This window comes from Hylobates moloch, unplaced genomic scaffold (genome assembly GCF_009828535.3).
Source record: "Hylobates moloch isolate HMO894 unplaced genomic scaffold, HMol_V3 SCAFFOLD_5, whole genome shotgun sequence".
In the NCBI taxonomy this organism is placed as follows: domain Eukaryota; kingdom Metazoa; phylum Chordata; class Mammalia; order Primates; family Hylobatidae; genus Hylobates; species Hylobates moloch.
In genome coordinates this window covers 29,434,721-29,451,390 of record NW_026652280.1, presented here as the reverse complement: position 1 = coordinate 29,451,390, position 16,670 = coordinate 29,434,721, and the positions used below count along the sequence as shown (strand labels likewise).

Genomic DNA, 16,670 nt, shown 5'->3' with positions numbered 1-16,670 from the left:
GATTAATATATATTCTAGGTACTGTGATATGACATCACAATGGTTCTGTGTAAATTCATGATGCTGATATATAACATTAACTCTTTCTAGGCCAGACAAGTCCAGTCAACAGCAGTCTGCCATAGGCTGGGGAAGAAAATGAACATTAATACTTATTTCACTTGTGCTCAGTAAGATGCTTATCTCCACCATGCTCCCCTCTTCTCTGCCATCTCTCTTCCTGGGAATAAGGTTGCCTGCTCAGAATTAGCCCAGGAATAGATTATGGTGGTTGCCACTGAGCAAGTGGATAGAGAAAATTCGCATAGGTTGAACCTCCAATGTTTAAACATAGTTAAGCGGGAGCATGAGACAAAAACTTCCAAGTACCCTGGCTGAAGCTTGAAAGGCAGGTAAGTTCTATAAGGGAATATCTTTTAATCCTTTAAATCATTTCACACTGCTTTACTCCACCTCCTTCTCACAGCTCCCTGGTTACATATACATCCATAGCTTCAACCACTGGGGTGTATTTAAAAGCCTTCTTAATTTAAATCAATGGGAGGGGAAAATTTTTTTCTACTAATTTAGAGAGACCCAAGTTCATAGTTTTTTGTTTTTTGTTTTAAATAAGCCTGGAAGATGATTCTCCAAGACCAGTCTATGCCGCTGAGGGCAGAATTAATCCAGAATATGACTGTTTCCTTCCTGTAAAAGCAGAAATACCAATGAGGAGGAGTAAGTCTCAAGTTCCTTATCCATGGCCCCCTTCAAAGTGCTTCAACACAGACTATCATATCCCAGGCAAAAAGAGATTCAAACCATACAGAAACACTATTTTTGTTCTCTATCTTCTCTAGTGCTCTCCTCAAATTGGAAAAAGTAAAAATAAGCACAAACAAAATAACCACAAAGAAGATACTACATCCCAAGATCAGAGAGGAGTTCATGAGAGTGCTTGCTGCCTTAAACGAGGCTCATGTTTAGGCCTTAATGCTATTCCAAAGCATTAAATGAATCTTCAATAGAAAGAGTGAAATCTCATATGGTGCAGACGTCAGAAACACGACCCAGAAGGCAAAGGTAGGTGCAGACACAACTGTTGAAGCTGTCCAGTGAAGGAAGTTGACTCAAGAACCAAGAGAAGTCATGTAATGAGCCCAGAAATCCCTCCATCCCTCCGTCCATCCCCCTACTGCAACCCCATGACTGCCCTGTTATATTACACTCCAGCTTATTCCTCACTTTGCAAGGTGGGGCTTATACAGCAGTGGTTGTCAGACTCTGATCTTTAACAGAATCACCTGGGGCACTTGGTCAAAACACAAAAGGCCCAGGCCCCTCCCACTTCCAGGAGCCTGGGACTCTGTATTCTTCATCGGCTCTCCAGGTGATTCTAGACACAAAGTTTGAGAACCATATGGCCACAAAAAAAAGGAGGGAGGTGGTGGGAGTTATTTAAACACAAAAGAGAGCAATCTTTGAGATACATTTAAGAGAAAGACACAAGTGCAGAACAGTGTGTTTAGCGTGCTGCCTTATGTATAAGAAAAGATGGGGCAATGAAAATAAAGGTTTTTTAAAGATGGGAGTGAGACAGATACAAGATATATAGATATAGAGTATCTCTAAAAAGATCCACAAGAAACCTGTTACACTGGTTGCTGCCAGAAAAAGGAACTGCCTGACTGGGGACAAAGGCAGAAGGGAAACATCACCATATTGCTTTTCAGCTCTTTGAATTTAACTACACAGATACATCATCAAATAAATTTGTTGTTCAAACTTCAAAGAGGTAGACAGAGGCACATAAAAACAAGTAAAAATAGTGATTAAGGGATAAAAATAGCAGCGTGGCGGGGCTCGGTGGCTCACACCTGTAATCCCAGCACTATGGGATACCAAGGTGGGTGGATCACAAGGTCATGAGATCGAGACCACCCTGGCCAACACGGTGAAACCCCATCTCTACTAAAAGTGCAAAAACTTAGCCAGGTGTGGTGGCACTCACCTGTAGTACCAGCTACTCGGGAGGCTGAGGCAGGAGAATCGCTTGAACCCAGGAGGCGGAGGTTGCAGTGAGCCAAGATCGCGCCATTGCACTCCAGCCTGGGCGATAGAGTGAGACTCTATCTCAAAAAATAAATAAATAAATGAAAAATAGCAGCCTCAAGGGTTAGTATTCCAGAGCTCTCAGTGATTTCTTGCATGTAAGAACCCTTCTCTTCTGCCTGGGCTTCACCGAGGCTCCAGAAGTCAAAGAGAGACACTCCATCCACCTGCTGAGGGAGACGGTGCCCTGGAGATTGCTCACGAGGCACTTCATATATTCTCTTCATAGAATTTTTGTCTTCCAAGTCAACTGCTAACTCTTTGAAAGAACAGACTATTCCTCAACCACCTTAATTATCTCCCTTGATGCTTAAAGTCACTTAATGCCTACAGCCACTTACTCAGATCTGTCTTTGCAAGAGATAAAACAATAATTTATAACTAGATTCAGAGCTTTGAAATTAAGTTCCTAAACTGTTTGTTATACAGGCTGCTTTGGATTGCTCTGCCTGATTGTAATAAGTGTGTTCCTCTAAGATAATGCCCTCCACTCTTCCTCTTTAAATACACATATCAGCCGGGAAATACACAGGGCAACAAGAGTCTATTTCTCCTGACCCAACTGCCAACAAAATTCTGCCCTCGAGTGTTTGTATCCTGCCCCATATTCCTGAGACCATCTCCCACTTCTTACTCCCTGTACTCCTTTGGAAGAGAAAAATAGCCACATTTCCTTCCAATTTCACTTCTCTCCTCCCTTCAAGAAAGCCTGCTTGCTTTGAAGTTTTTCAAGACACACTAGTAGACAGGTGAGTCCAGAAGACTCAACCTTTCAACCTACAAAGTTTAGGGAGAGTGAAAAGATATCAATTATGTAATGATGAAAGGAGAATGGATAATCCAACATGTCAAGAGATGATCATATTCGTCTTTGCCAGATTCGAAAATCCACTTTACAGTTGACATCACTCCCATCTGTATGTACACGCACACACCTTCCTCTGGACAGACTGAAACCCTCTAGGTAAAGAGACAAAGATTCCAAGGATGTCCCAAAGACACCTCTCTGGTTGAAAGGGCTAAGCATTCAATCTAGATGAATCATTCCCAGAGAGAAGAGAATATGTATTTAAATTGCTAATTTCATCATTTTTGGTGTATTCCTTAAATGAAGTGGGATTGGTTAAAGACAATTGAGATTCCATGCATGCTGTCTTACTATTGTAAAAGCAGGTTTTTAAACATCTACATCCTGTTAGACTGTTAGAAACTGCTAGGCGGTGACCTGGAGACCCTGTCCACGAACTTGGGAGGAAACACCGCACAGTGCTAAGTGCCAAGGACGCACAACAGGCCCTTGATAGGTGTGCCTGCAAGTGGTCTAACAGTTTTACAGTATGTCAATTTACAATGCGCTTTTCATGTCCTCTCTTTTCATCCATACAAAAACCCATGAGACAGAGAATGTTCATTATCATCCTATTTGACAGGTGAGGAATCAAGAGGTGAAGGAGTTTGCCTATGGTCACACAGCCTGAATGCAGCAGGTCCTCTAAGCCTGCCCCACAGCATTTTTCCACGGTATCACATGTCTGTCATGCATACAGCTTTGGAGCTCTGTGGCCTCACATGACCGGCTAATTCAGGAGCTTCACAGAGGATGAAACTGATAACTCAGGTGATATTCCCAAGGTCCCAGAGTATGTACTTGGAGAAGCCTTCCTGTGGTCTTGCCATTTAACTAGAGGAACCCTTTCAACTGGAGTGGCCACGTTAGGGTCGAAGATACACCCATAATACTATCTACCTGCCTTTAGTCTCTGAAAGGACATCAACTGGATTTTTTTTTTTTTTACTTCTTTTTTTTTCTTTTTGCATCCATGCAAATTGCTAAGAAAGGAAGTCGGGATGGTAATATTAACAGGTGATGATAGAAGTAAACATTAGCTGACAAGTGTGTTAACATCTTCCCTAGGTAGATGGCTCTTGCTCATTCTTTTTAACCTCTTCAAATCTAAATCAGACTCCAAGGGTTAGTTCAAAACTGATCTCCAAAAAGCTACTTTTTGGAGGTAGGGGCATGTGTGTGTATATGTGTGTACAAACATGCACAGTTCTTGTGCAATCAAAGTTGGTCACTGCATGGAAGGAGTATAGATCTTAGAGTCTAAGGCATCTGGGTTCAAATCTTAACCCTGCCACTTAGTGGCTCTTTAGTAAAGCAGTATCCTCATTTAACTTCTCTCAAATGTTACTAAGGAGACAACCTCCTACACTTGGAGAATTATAGCAAAGATGAAAGAAAATAATGGTGTCAGACCCCTTATCACAAAGGCATTCAATAAATTACCATTAGCCCCACAAAGCATTCCCTAACTACCCAACTCCTAAACTCCATCTTCAATTGCCAAAATATCTATAGGCCCTGTTATAGGCACTTGTGTATTATAGCCATTAGTGGTAACACTTTATCTGCCCGAATAGATTAAACACTTTACAAGGTAGGGTCTGGGAGGGAGGCTAGTGCTTACTTTTATGTCCCTCATGGATTCTTAGAAGATGACAGTAAGGGCTCCAATATTTTGAAATGAGCTAATTCAAGTGAAAACAAGTTTCAAGCAATTGCAGAAAGAACAGTGGCCACGAGGGCAGTTTATTTCACATACAATCAAAAGGCTCTGCAGACCTGCATACCAACGAGGCACTCCAGGTTCCCCTGAAGGATTCTTAGCCTGTCTACCAAAAGGGAAAATCTATACTCCACTTACATTTTGAACAAACGTTATTTCAGGGCCTTCTTTATGCCAGCACTGTACAAGGCCCCAAGAAACCCAAAGATGACTAAGACATGGAACCCACCTTCAAAGCAGCCCTCAAATAAAATAATGCCATCAACTAAAAATTAATGCAAATGGTGAAGGAACCTAGAGTCAAGGTCCTGTCCTGCCAACCTCTAGCTCAGTTTTCTCAGCTGGAAACGAGGAAGTTGTATAGATTATCTTCAATGACTATTGCAGCTCTGTCAATTAGCCCATTAATAAATTGCCTCAAAACAGCTAAGTTTCTCTTAGTTCCTCAAAGAGCTATAAACAGAACCACCATTCAACTCAGCAATCCCACTACTGGATATATACCCAGAGGAATATAAATCATTCTACCATAAAGACACATGCACACGAATGTTGACTGCTGTACTATTCACAATAGCAAAGACATTGAATCAGCCTAAATTCCTATCAATGACAGATTGGATAAAGAAAACGTGGTACACATACACCATGGAATACTATGCAGCTATAAAAAGTGAGATCATGTCTTTTGCAGGAACATGGATGAAGCTGGACGCCATTATCCTTGGCAAACTAACGCAGGAACAGAAAATCAAATACCATACGTTCCACTTATAAATGGGAGCTAAATGATAAGAATTATGAACACAAAGAAGGAAGCAACAGACATTGGTGCCTAATTGAGAGTGGACGATGGGAGGAGGGAGAAGAGCAGAAAAGATAACTATTGGGTACTGGGCTTAATACCTCACTGATGAAATAATTTGTACAATAAACCCCTGTGACACAAGTTTACCTTCACATATACCGCTGAACCTAAAATATATGCCCCTGAACATACATCCCACAAATACCCCTGAACCTAAAATATACCCGCAACATTCACATATACCCCTGAACCTAAAATTTAAAAAAAAAAAAAAATGGGTATGTATTTCTAAATGTAGTTAGAAGTGTGGTTGAAAGTGTTAAATGGAATGTTTTCTATATCAAAGCTGAATCACTTCAATCTCCACAAAGATTTCAGTATTCAGCATTCCTTCCTGCCCTCTTTCCCCACACAGGAAATGAATTATTTTGGGAAGAAGTTACAGGAGAAAGGGAATCTGGAGTGTGCCCAATTGGGGTGGGGGCAGGAGCAGCAAATGGGATGCTGCTTTAAGCAGGAACAGAGACTGCAGAAGAAGTGGCAGCTCAGGAGAGGACAAAAGAAAAGAAAGGCACCAGAACAGTGTTAAATTGCTCTGATTCCATTTAGGAGGAGGACAGAACCCCTGTCCACCTTGTTGGAGCTTGCAGGAATCTCAAGTTAAACCACAGTGAAATGTTGACGTTTTTTGGTGACTCCTGAGTCAAAAAAAAAAAAGAAGTGAAATTATGCTCAATAACCCTAAGAGGTTTGATAAGTCCTTCCAAAATACTCACTTTGGTGCCTAATTAGTTAAACCCTTGTTATCCACAGATGAAGAAATAGTACCCCATTTCCTGGTGGTTCCAAGGGGAAATTTCCATGTATTTGCTTAAGTACCAGAGCCCAGCCATCCTGCCTCAGCCTGGGTTGGTGATTCTGCAGGGCAGGGCCTAGGGTGTCGGGGCCTGGTGCCACCATCCCCATGGCCTGCCCAGGCCTGGATCTGCAACTCTCTCACCCTCAACATCTGCCTCTCTTCCCATTTTCCCAGGACCCTGTTCTCAACTAATAAACAATCCAAGTTAACACATGCCAGTTACCTTTCCCAGATAACTTATTTATAACGCAAAAATGTTCATCTAATGTGAGGATGCCAGAGTATTTAGGCAGACTAGGGCCAGGAAATATTTAGGTCCACAGGCCTTTGAAATGCCCGTTCTCAAAATCTGTGTTCCCATCATCTCATTTTTCTTCAGAAGACCGTTGGTTCCAAGATGTGAGATGTGGGGGGCCCTGCAGGGGTGCGGCCAGGACCCTCTCCCAACTTTGCAGCTGAGCATTAAGGTAACTCAGTCATGCTACAAAGTGGACACTCATTTGGAGTCAGAAAAAAATCTCTTGGTCTGGACTCCAGCAGATCACACTCTGTCCCAGAGGTTCCTCAAACATGGCACATGAACGAACAGGGTGTTTCCCAACTTTACTTCTGTTCCAACAACTAAGAAATTCTAAGTAACTCCTTAAACAAGAGTCTTGGCTTTTGAGTTATGGACACTTTTAAAGTCAGCTTTCTTCATTGGCACGATTTAGAGACAATCAAGTCACAGGCTGGCCACGGAAGACACACAGGTCAGTGAAGGAAGCTCCTGGAGGACAGTGGTGCTGGGGAGCCCTTTGTGCAGCAGAGGACCCAGCCTTTCCCTAAAGCACACTGCCTGGCAAGCAACTCTATAAACACAACCAGTAACTAGGGCCCTGGGCTTAGCGAGAATCCATGCTTTTCCCTTCTATCCACGTGTCCCGAGAAGATGCAGCCCACCAGCTACAAAGCAAAGCAGCAGGTCCGGCAGGCAGAACCACCCCCAACCAGCAAATTGTCCCATGCTCTTCACAGCTCCAATAGCAAAAACTGCAATTACCTTTGCACCAACCTAATATTTCCATAAACAAATGTACATCAGTGTAGTCTACACATAAATGTACATTTAATAAATTTATCAAACACCATAGCTGATGGTGAATTAATCAACTTCTCATCAGAAACGTGTAATTCAGAAAGTTGTACTTCTTAAAATTACAAACATCCTAGGGGAAAAAAAAACTTTAAAAAACAAATCAGCTGAAGTACTAACAAAGTAACATCCAATACAGAGTAGATGTATAATTTTGCTTCTTTTATTTGCTGTGTGGAACAGTTAGGTCATTCTGTAAAGCTCACTGTAACTGGAAAAGATCCAGAAATCCTGTTTGGTTCTGGATATCACATCTAAAATAACTTTATGCTTCTTGCTCTAGGCTATCTTTATTAATTACCATTTTGGGAAAACGAATGATGGCTATTTGCAAAATGCTCAAGGAAAGCAACACATTATCTTTTTTGAAACTAAAAGGCAGCAAGCAACTCTTCCCAAACATGGTGCTGAGTGAGTGAACAGGGAGGAAACTAAAGTAATGCCTCAGTGCACAGAAATTAATTTTTGATTGACACAAGAGAAGTCTCAGGTTCCTGGGGCTATTGGGCAATATGGAGATAAACTGTTTCTCACCTGGGCTAATGGTCCTGCAGTTGGAAGAATGAATTGTGTATTTATTCCCATACCCACTATAGGAAGAAAATCCTCCAAGCCCATAGAAAAACATTCTCAATCTTTCCTTTCTGGCATTTACAATCAAAGAAGCAAACAGCCTCCAAAGGAATGAAAACCAATTCTTTCCATTCAGCAGAGCACCAGGATGAAGATCTAATGAATTCCAGAAGAGCCTTGAAGTAGAAGGGGGGTGCAAACCATTAGGGCCGACTGTCTAGTTATAACCACAGTCCACACACCTGCCCTCACTTCTAACACCAACTGCACAAGTAGACATCTCAGGTTCAACAATTCACTAGAAAGACTGATTAAAAGCTGTTGTACTTATGGTACAGTATTTATTTTAGCTAAAGGATACAGATGAAGACCAGCCAAAGGAAGAGATGCATAGGACAGAGACCAGGAAAAGCATGAAACGTGTTACTTTCCTGGCAAAGATGTGTGACAATACTCAAAATACTTCCAACCAGGGAAGCTCAACTGAGCCGCAGCATTCAGAGTTTTCACTGGGGCTTCATTATGCAGGCATGGTTTACTGCCACATGGCTGACCTCAACCTCCAGGCCCCATCCTAAATGGATAGTTGATTCTTGAGGTAGGAGGCGGGACTCAGACACTGGACAAATTGAGGACTAGCTAAAAAAGGACAGCAAGGAAACAGCTTTCCATAAGACAAGCCCACCTATGTGCCATGTCTGTTTATCATTGCCATGGTGACACCCAGGAGTCACTGCCCCTTTCCATGGCACGGACCTGATGACCCAAAAGTTACCACCCTTTTCCTAGAAATCTCTGCATAAACCTCTCCTTAATTTACCTTTAATTAAAAGTAGGTATAAATACGACTGAAAAATTGCCCTGAGCTGCTGCTTTCAGCACACTGCCTATGGGGTGGACCTGTTCTGCAGGAGCTGTCATGAAGCTGTAACAGTGCCTGAGCTGTAACACTACCAATTCAAGAAAGCTGTTTTCTCCTACCCTACCACCAGCTCCCCTTGAATTCTTTCCTGGGTGAAGCCAAGAACCCTCATGGGCTAAGCCACACTTTGGAGCTTACCTGCCCTGCATCAGTCTTTCTGATATGGCCACACCCTACCCCTATGGCATGATCAGCTCCTGACCCTAAATCATATTATTGGTATTTCTGGGGTTGCCAGCCCCTACCCTAAATGATATTTTCATCCCATAACAAAGGCAAGACCCCTTTGTGGGCAAGGTTAAATTATTTAAGACCCAGGCAGCAAATGGCTGTACCAGGCATAAAGTCAGTTATCCTGACCATTAACACAGAACCAAGAAACAAGGTCAGCCTGCCTCCTGGAGCTGAAGCCCTGCCCAGTCCCATTCCCTGCCTCACCTCTCTCTAAAGGGGGTAAGGACCAAAGTAGTGATGATGGGTTGGAAGCTTAATTCAAGAAAGAGAATATCATCCAAATACCATTTCTTCCTCAAAATGGGGATAGTTTCTCTCTGGGAATTCTGCTATTGCTTCTAGGACCAATGAGACTTTCTTTGCTCTGATTCAACCAAGTAATTCTCCAGCTGCTTTTCTAGAAGCTAACCCAGAAGCCCACCAATCTAATGCATCTGTCAGGATCAACTGGGTTCTGCTGTGGTCACAAACCTCATCCAACATTTCACTGGCACACACAAGGTGTCTGCTTTTGGCTTCTGCTCCATGTTCATCATGGGCTGGCTGGGGGTTCTGGAATGCAGGTTGATGGAGCAACCCTCCCAGAACAGTACTGGTTACCATGGCAGGCAAGGAAGAGCTTGGCAAAATGTGTTATCAGAAATGTTATGAAAGTGGCTTCAGCTCATATTTCCTTAATCAAACCAAATCTCATGGTCATGTCCAAGTTAAACTGTAAGGAAGTGCAATTCTACCAAGTGGTCAGGAGAAAGGGAACCAGATATTCATAAGCAGCCAAACAACTACTGCATCCACTTCCCAACCAAAGTAGGAATCTCCTCATCTACGTCTCTGACAAGGGCTGAAGGGGATCTGATTGGGAATATGGGGGGTTTGTGTTGTTCATTTTTAAACCAAGATATATAGAGGATGTTTTCTGAATTCAAAGAGTAACATGGAATAGTTGCAGAATTAATTGTTTCAGTTTCACTTGCCTGCCTTGCTCTGTAGTGTGGGCACCAAAGTTCCCCAGTCCGCATCACAGGTGGTTAGTAGTCAACCCCCACCCCCAAAAGACCATTACAGCCTAAGATTATAATGCCCCAGAGCTGGACCAAGAGCTTAAAGGGTAACCTCACTCTAACAATGGCAACAGCATTCAGGTTTGCCTCGATTTGCAAATTCAAGTGCACCGAGGCGTACCATGTGAAATCACAACAGCATCATTCCCGTCATAAGAAATCACAGTGAAGATGAGTGCCAGCAGGCACACGATAGGAAAACACCTAAGAATGGAAAGAGCATGAATGACAGAAACTCCTGATGAATTACCAACTGAGTTCACTGTGAGCTGAACTAAAATGCCATCACTTCTTCACACAGACTTCTGTCCAGCCAAGGGGAATGTGGTACTTGCATTGTCAAATATTTTTAATCTAAACGAAGCATTTAACGTTTCTATTAAGCTTTATCTTGCTCATTCCAATCCATCAAAGTAACTGTATCTAACCCTGAACACTGCACACTAAGAAGGTCATTGGCAAACTAGTGAGTACTCATAGGACAGACAGAGTAGTAAGGGGTCTGTTACAACAGAAAGAGGGGATTGGACATTTATTTAGCTGGGAGAAGCCTTGCAAAGGAAGTTATCTGTTTGAAAAACATGAAGGGCAGCTGTGTAGAATAAAATAGGCTTCTTTTAACTCCAAAGGCAGAAAATGGAGTCAGTAGGCGGGACCCAGGAGGCCCCGCTCAGTTACTGAGAGTAGAACCACCTTCTAACAATGTGAGTATCCCACAGGCTCAGCAACCGCAGCATCCTATATTTAGGAGTTGTCGAACAGCACTGGCTGACACCAGCCACAGGATGGGGCATTAGAGCGGTTGATCTGTATGGGTCTAAAGCTTCTCAGTGACTAATCATACCATTATTTATCTGGATATATGAAGGCTGGGAATAAGGAAGAATAAAAAGTTCTATAACATAGCCAGAGATTTAGAAAACCCCCAAATGACTACAGGTAGAAGGAATAGAAGGCAGGCATTTGTTAAGGAAAAATATCTTAGAGGCTGTCTATATAGACAGGATGTTTTTTCTGATGGGCACCATGAAAGGCAGCAATAGAAAGTCAGAACGTAGCGTGCAACACACAATTTGTGTACAGGCTTGTCCTGTCTCCTACACACCTGCCTTAATCCATCTGGAAACCTGCAAGCACATTCTGCCCTATTCGTTGCTCCCACAGGGGTCTTGCTTAGGGCCAAGCACACCATAGGCATGGAATATCCATTTTCTGGAGGGCCTCATTGTCTAGCCAGACAGAATGTTATCACCTTCTTATCCAAAGGCTTTGTCTTATGGTGAGGAAGTTGGTGGGGCAAGCTGCACTGAACACTCAGGTGTTGTGAAAATGTCTTCTGGGAATGTAACATCAAAGTGAGTCACAGAACACAGAGACCAGATGATCAAGGTAACCACTTCTGCCCCACCCCCCTTAGAAATATTAACCAGATTGTAGGAAACCCAAACAATCCCTTTAAGTAGAAAGGGATAGATTAAGAAAGCAACCAGATGGCTTGATACAGCATCAGTAACTTTTTCTCTTTTCTTCCCACGGTATAGAAGACTAGACAGGCATGCTTTGGAAGCATAAAGACCTACCTCGTCTTGCTGCCAACTCAAGACTGCCTTGTATGGATGATCCCCCTGAAAAAAGTCTTCGATTGCCTTCCAACCTGGATGGGTTGGTCTGCCTCTTTTTTTTGGTTTGAGCTTGCCCTTCACTTAAAAGAGGATAGGCAGGGGTCTGGCAGAGAACTTTCCCAACATCAATCCTTTGCGACAGTCCCCTTTCACTCTCCCATGCAGAAACAGGACTTCAGTGGAAAATACAACTGAGGTTCTGGAAGATGCTCTCCATGAGCTACATACACACAGAACAGTAGCAAATTAACCTGGAAATAACCCCCAAAAGATCTGAGGGAAAGACATTTATTCTTCAGGGTTTATATAAAGCACTGCTTGGGATGAAGGAAAATGCTGATATTCCAACTGAGTGAAACATTAACTCAGATACCAGTAAGAGTCTACAGGAAGAAGTGTATGGATTATAAATGTGAAAGGCCCTTTGCCACACCTAACATAGCACCTAACATTCGTCCACATCTTCCAGGCCCTTCAGAAGATGAAGACCACCCCTCTCCCAGATCACTTCACATGCACAGGTGGTTGAGTCTAAATCCCAGGTAAAAACAAGTTATGGCAGCAGGATTCATGCCCACACTTCTTCAAATCCCTCAAAGTGCTGGGGACACTCAGGGCTCAATACAGGCCTTGAAGCAATCACCTATTTACCCTAAAACAGGTAACTTCTGGGAGAGGCAACAACTCAGTGCTTCCCTTCAGGAGAAACATTCTGCCTGGAATTTTCATGCCTTTTTCAGTGCAGAGGAAGTTGAGGCTACTACTCCCACCAAAATGGAAAAATTAGAAGGAATCCAAAGTGACCTACTTCTGGGTATCTATAGAAGTTTTAAGAGCAGCAATTCTCAGCCGGGTGCAGCTGCTCACGCCTGTAATCTCAGCACTTTGGGAGGCCGAGGCGGGCGGATCACAAGGTCAGGAGATCAAGACCATCCTGGCTAACACAGTGAAACCCCGTCTCTACTAAAAATACAAAAAATTAGCCAGGTGTGGTGGCAGGCACTAATAGTCCCAGCTACTTGGGAGGCTGAGGCAGGAGAATGGCGTGAACCCGGTAGGCAGAGCTTGCAGTGAGCCGAGATCACACCACTGCACTCCAGCCTGGGCGACAGAGCAAGACTCCATCTCAAAAAAAAAAAAAAAAAATCTCTCAGGAGCATCCCCAAAAGCAAAGTATTTAAAATAAAAATGCTGATGGGAAGACTTTAAACATGTATTTCATTCATCATAAAAAGTATATTTTTCCATTAGTTTTTTAAAAAGTATTCAAAAGATTATTCAAACAGCTCTAACAAAAGTCAAAACAGGTTGAACTGAACCTACCACTGGCTGTCCCAGAAAAGATTTCTGCAAACAAGGAAAAAAAATGTCATTCGAGGGATACCAAAGTACATCAGAAAAAATGGATGGTTTTCCATTAACGAGGTGTTTTAGAAACTCAAAAGTTGTTCTCATTAAGCCTGCAAACTTGTTTACACCATTGGTCTTCACTGGTGCCTGTGACACTGATGGAAGAAACCATTTATCAAAATGGATACATTTCAAAGTATTTGTTTTAACTTTGTTTTGTAAATTAAAGGAGCAGCCCTTCCCAATACACAAATTACGACGTCACTTCCATAGAAGATAGGAAAGGTGACTTAAGACAGTAGCTCAGTTTAATTATGATTTATTGAGGGCAAATTATAATCTGTAGTATTTTTCAGCACACTTGCAGGTTCTGCCTTCACTCAGTCTAACCCCTAGCAGGTTGATGGGCCAGGGGTCATGAAATATTTACACCAAACACAATCTTGGAGCTCTTAGTCCAAGCCCCTCACTTTAGAGATGGGGAAATCAAAACCCAGGGTGGTGAAGTCACCTGCCCAAGGTCACATAGCCAGTGAATGGCAGAGTCTTATCCACCTGGAAAGAAGGACTTTGGAAAGCCCTCTTCCTACATGGGACATTGTGGCTAAAGGCAAGCAAACCAGAAGCCTGCCCTCAAGATTGCCTGACTGCCTGCTGGAGTGCCAGCAGCTTCAATTCAGTGCAGTCAGGAGACTGGGCTTGCCTGGCAGCCCCAGTGAGGAACCTGCACCAGAACATAAATGGCAGGTAGGAAAGGCTGGGGAGCAGGGCGAGGGCTGTGCTCTTGACCCTGTGTCCACCCTGCATCTAGATGTTTTTAGCGAAAAAGCACAAAGGCCTCCAAACAAGCTAGCCCCTGCCACAACCCAGTGAGTCTGAAGGTCTTTCTGGAACCTCTCCCAAAGCAGGTTTCTCCTCTAATCCCTGCCACTGCCCTGTCCAGAGTCACCTGAATTACTGCAGTGACCTCCTGATTAGCACTCCTTCTTCTAGTACTCTCTGCCTCCAGTCCAGCCGCCACAGGGTACGTGGATTTGTTTAACACATGAAGCTGAAGAAATTCACTCATTCATTCAGGCTTCACTGAGCAACTACTTTGTGCCAGACATTATTCTAGGCCCTGAGGATACAGCTGTCGGCAAAACAGACATTGTGCCCATTTTAGTGATGAAATTTGATGAAACCAAATTTAAGATCCCATTATGGCTTTCCATTGCTTCAGCTAAAATCCTAACATCTTCGGTAGCATACAAGACCCTTCCTGAGCCCGGCCCCAATGACCTCACCGACCTCACCAGAAACTCTTTTGTACAAAGGCCCTACTCTATCCCTCATCTCTCTCCAGTGCCTGCACAGTCCCTAAACACTAAATATTAAGGAACCTGCTTTCTAAGGAGCTCAATAAGCAACTACATTTCCAAATCCTGGGATCCTGTGAGGTAAACAGGAGGCAGAAACTGTTACCAGCATTGGCAGATGTGAAAAATGGGGCAGTGGAAGCCACAACATATAGCTGAAAATAAAGCTATACCCACAGCTCCATACTCAATGCTCCCCTGGCACACCTCTCTTCACATAGGCAAGGCCTCTGCCCCTAAATGGTCACAGTCACTAGCAAGTGTGTGCATCAGTTTTAAAGGTTAACCTCTTCAAGGCCAGCTCTCAGGAGCCTTCCTCTGTCCTCCTGGATGCCTAGCTGGGATGCTGTCTCTTGGGTCAAGCTTCTGGTCCTTCCCTAAATGTGGTGATGAGAGACATTGGCTTCCTTTTTACTCCAAGGTTCACTTTTCCTTCTTATTGTTTTCAATCCCACTCCCACAGGAAAAAACAGCTCTGAAAAATAAACGTACCAAGACTTTGTAGTTCAGAGTTAGCAGCTAGTCTGAAATTCCAAGGATAAAGAATTTCCATCGTACTGTAGCCCACCACAAGTTCTTCCTGAGAACAGTGGACTGACTGCACGTCACTCAGTTCTTCCCCAATTCTGTGACCAAGGAGAAGATGTCAACTTGAGGTGGTCCTTGAGCCATTCTGGGTCTCAGCACCCTCATGAAGGGTCTAAATTTGAAGGATCATGATACAAATATGATCTTAAATTTCTACTATTCAAAGCCTTCTTGGATAGGGGTGGGCTTTTATGTCAGAAAAATGTAGGTTTAAATAAAGGCTCCATCACTTTCTAACTGTATGGCTCTAAGAGTTTTATCACTTATAAAATTGGGATAAATTGCAACACATTGTTACGTGCATTAAACTATGCAAGAAAAATGCTTGGCTCTAGTAAATATATATATACTAGTTTCCCTTCTTCTAAAACACTGAATTTTTTTTTTAAAGCCTAAACACAGCTAGGATTATATTGTATCAGAGAATTCTGTTTTGGCCCCCTGGAGTCTGTACTCTGATGTTCAAAGGATGTGAGTGAGGACGAGTTCTCTGAGCTGGTCCCTTGGAATCATGGTGATCTTACCCATTTCTTTGCGGGCAGGGTCCACCCTAAATCACACCACTCCTGGGTTCTAGCTTCCTCAGCCTGCCTTCTAGCTCCAGGGATGCACAAGACCTGCAGCCCAGAGAGCGTACATCCTGGGGGAACATCCGCCCCATTCAGATGCTTCCTTGACTTTGATCCAAGATGGCTGGGGGCACAGTGAGAGAGATGACTGAAATGAATTATGTAAACAAGAGTGCTGAGTCATCAAAGATTAAATCCTTGCTGGACCACAATTCCTCAGCCAAAGACCAATACATTATACAGCATTTTGATTCACAGGCCTTCGTGAAAAGTACAGCCTACTGATCCCGAGTCCCAGTGGTGCCTCCCCGGACCCGTGTTTTCTGCTGAGGTGGCAGGCAATAATTAAAGCCACCTGCCTAATCACACAGCATAAGCTGCTTCACAGAATTTCATAGGTTTCCTTAGGTGTTTAGGGGCTTAACCCACACCGAGGGCACTCCCTGAATGAAATCTGAGCAGAATATTCTGGGATGATCAGTTTGGGTTAAGAAACTAAAGTCGTCCTTTCTATATTAAGACAGGTGAGAGATGATGAACTCTAGTAAATGTGCTACTGCTTTCAGCATGATTCCAAAGGACAACTTTTTGGTGATTTTTATTTCAGAATTTACCAAAACCTCTGAGAATGGGTACCATAAGAGAGTATGAAAAGCATACTCCGTTATCCCAATCACATATTAAAGACAGACAACCCACAGGTCTTGACATCACAAACTTTGCCACATAAGAACTACAACATGAGAGCAGGTAATCAGTTCACACAGCCACCAACAGGCAGGCCCAACTGGCCTAAGAAACCCGCCTAATGTATTTTATCATGACTTTTTTTATATTTTGATTTTAAAACCCAGGAAAGCTAAAATAACCATTTCCTGAGTTCTGATATTGGGGTTCTTAAAACCTACAAAGAGTAAACAAAAACTATGA

At 43.1% G+C, this 16,670-nt stretch overlaps 1 protein-coding gene and 1 long non-coding RNA gene across 5 annotated transcripts in view; one reads left to right on the top strand and one right to left on the bottom strand.

Annotated features, from left to right (window-relative positions):
- The window catches only part of MYO5B (myosin VB), a 374,136-nt gene that overhangs the window by 313,916 nt on the left and 43,550 nt on the right, over positions 1-16,670 (bottom strand). The gene's annotated exons all lie outside the window — the stretch shown is intronic.
- On the top strand, positions 163-15,349 carry LOC131383441 (uncharacterized). Of its 4 annotated transcripts, none has more exons than XR_009213472.1 (4): positions 163-392; positions 840-1,062; positions 11,795-11,915; positions 15,047-15,349. It is a non-coding gene; the product is annotated as an uncharacterized LOC131383441 (long non-coding RNA). The 4 variants fall into 4 exon arrangements; XR_009213471.1 differs by lacking the exons at positions 11,795-11,915; positions 15,047-15,349 and adding exons at positions 3,522-3,709; positions 5,356-5,526; XR_009213470.1 differs by lacking the exons at positions 11,795-11,915; positions 15,047-15,349 and adding exons at positions 3,522-3,709; positions 4,823-4,972.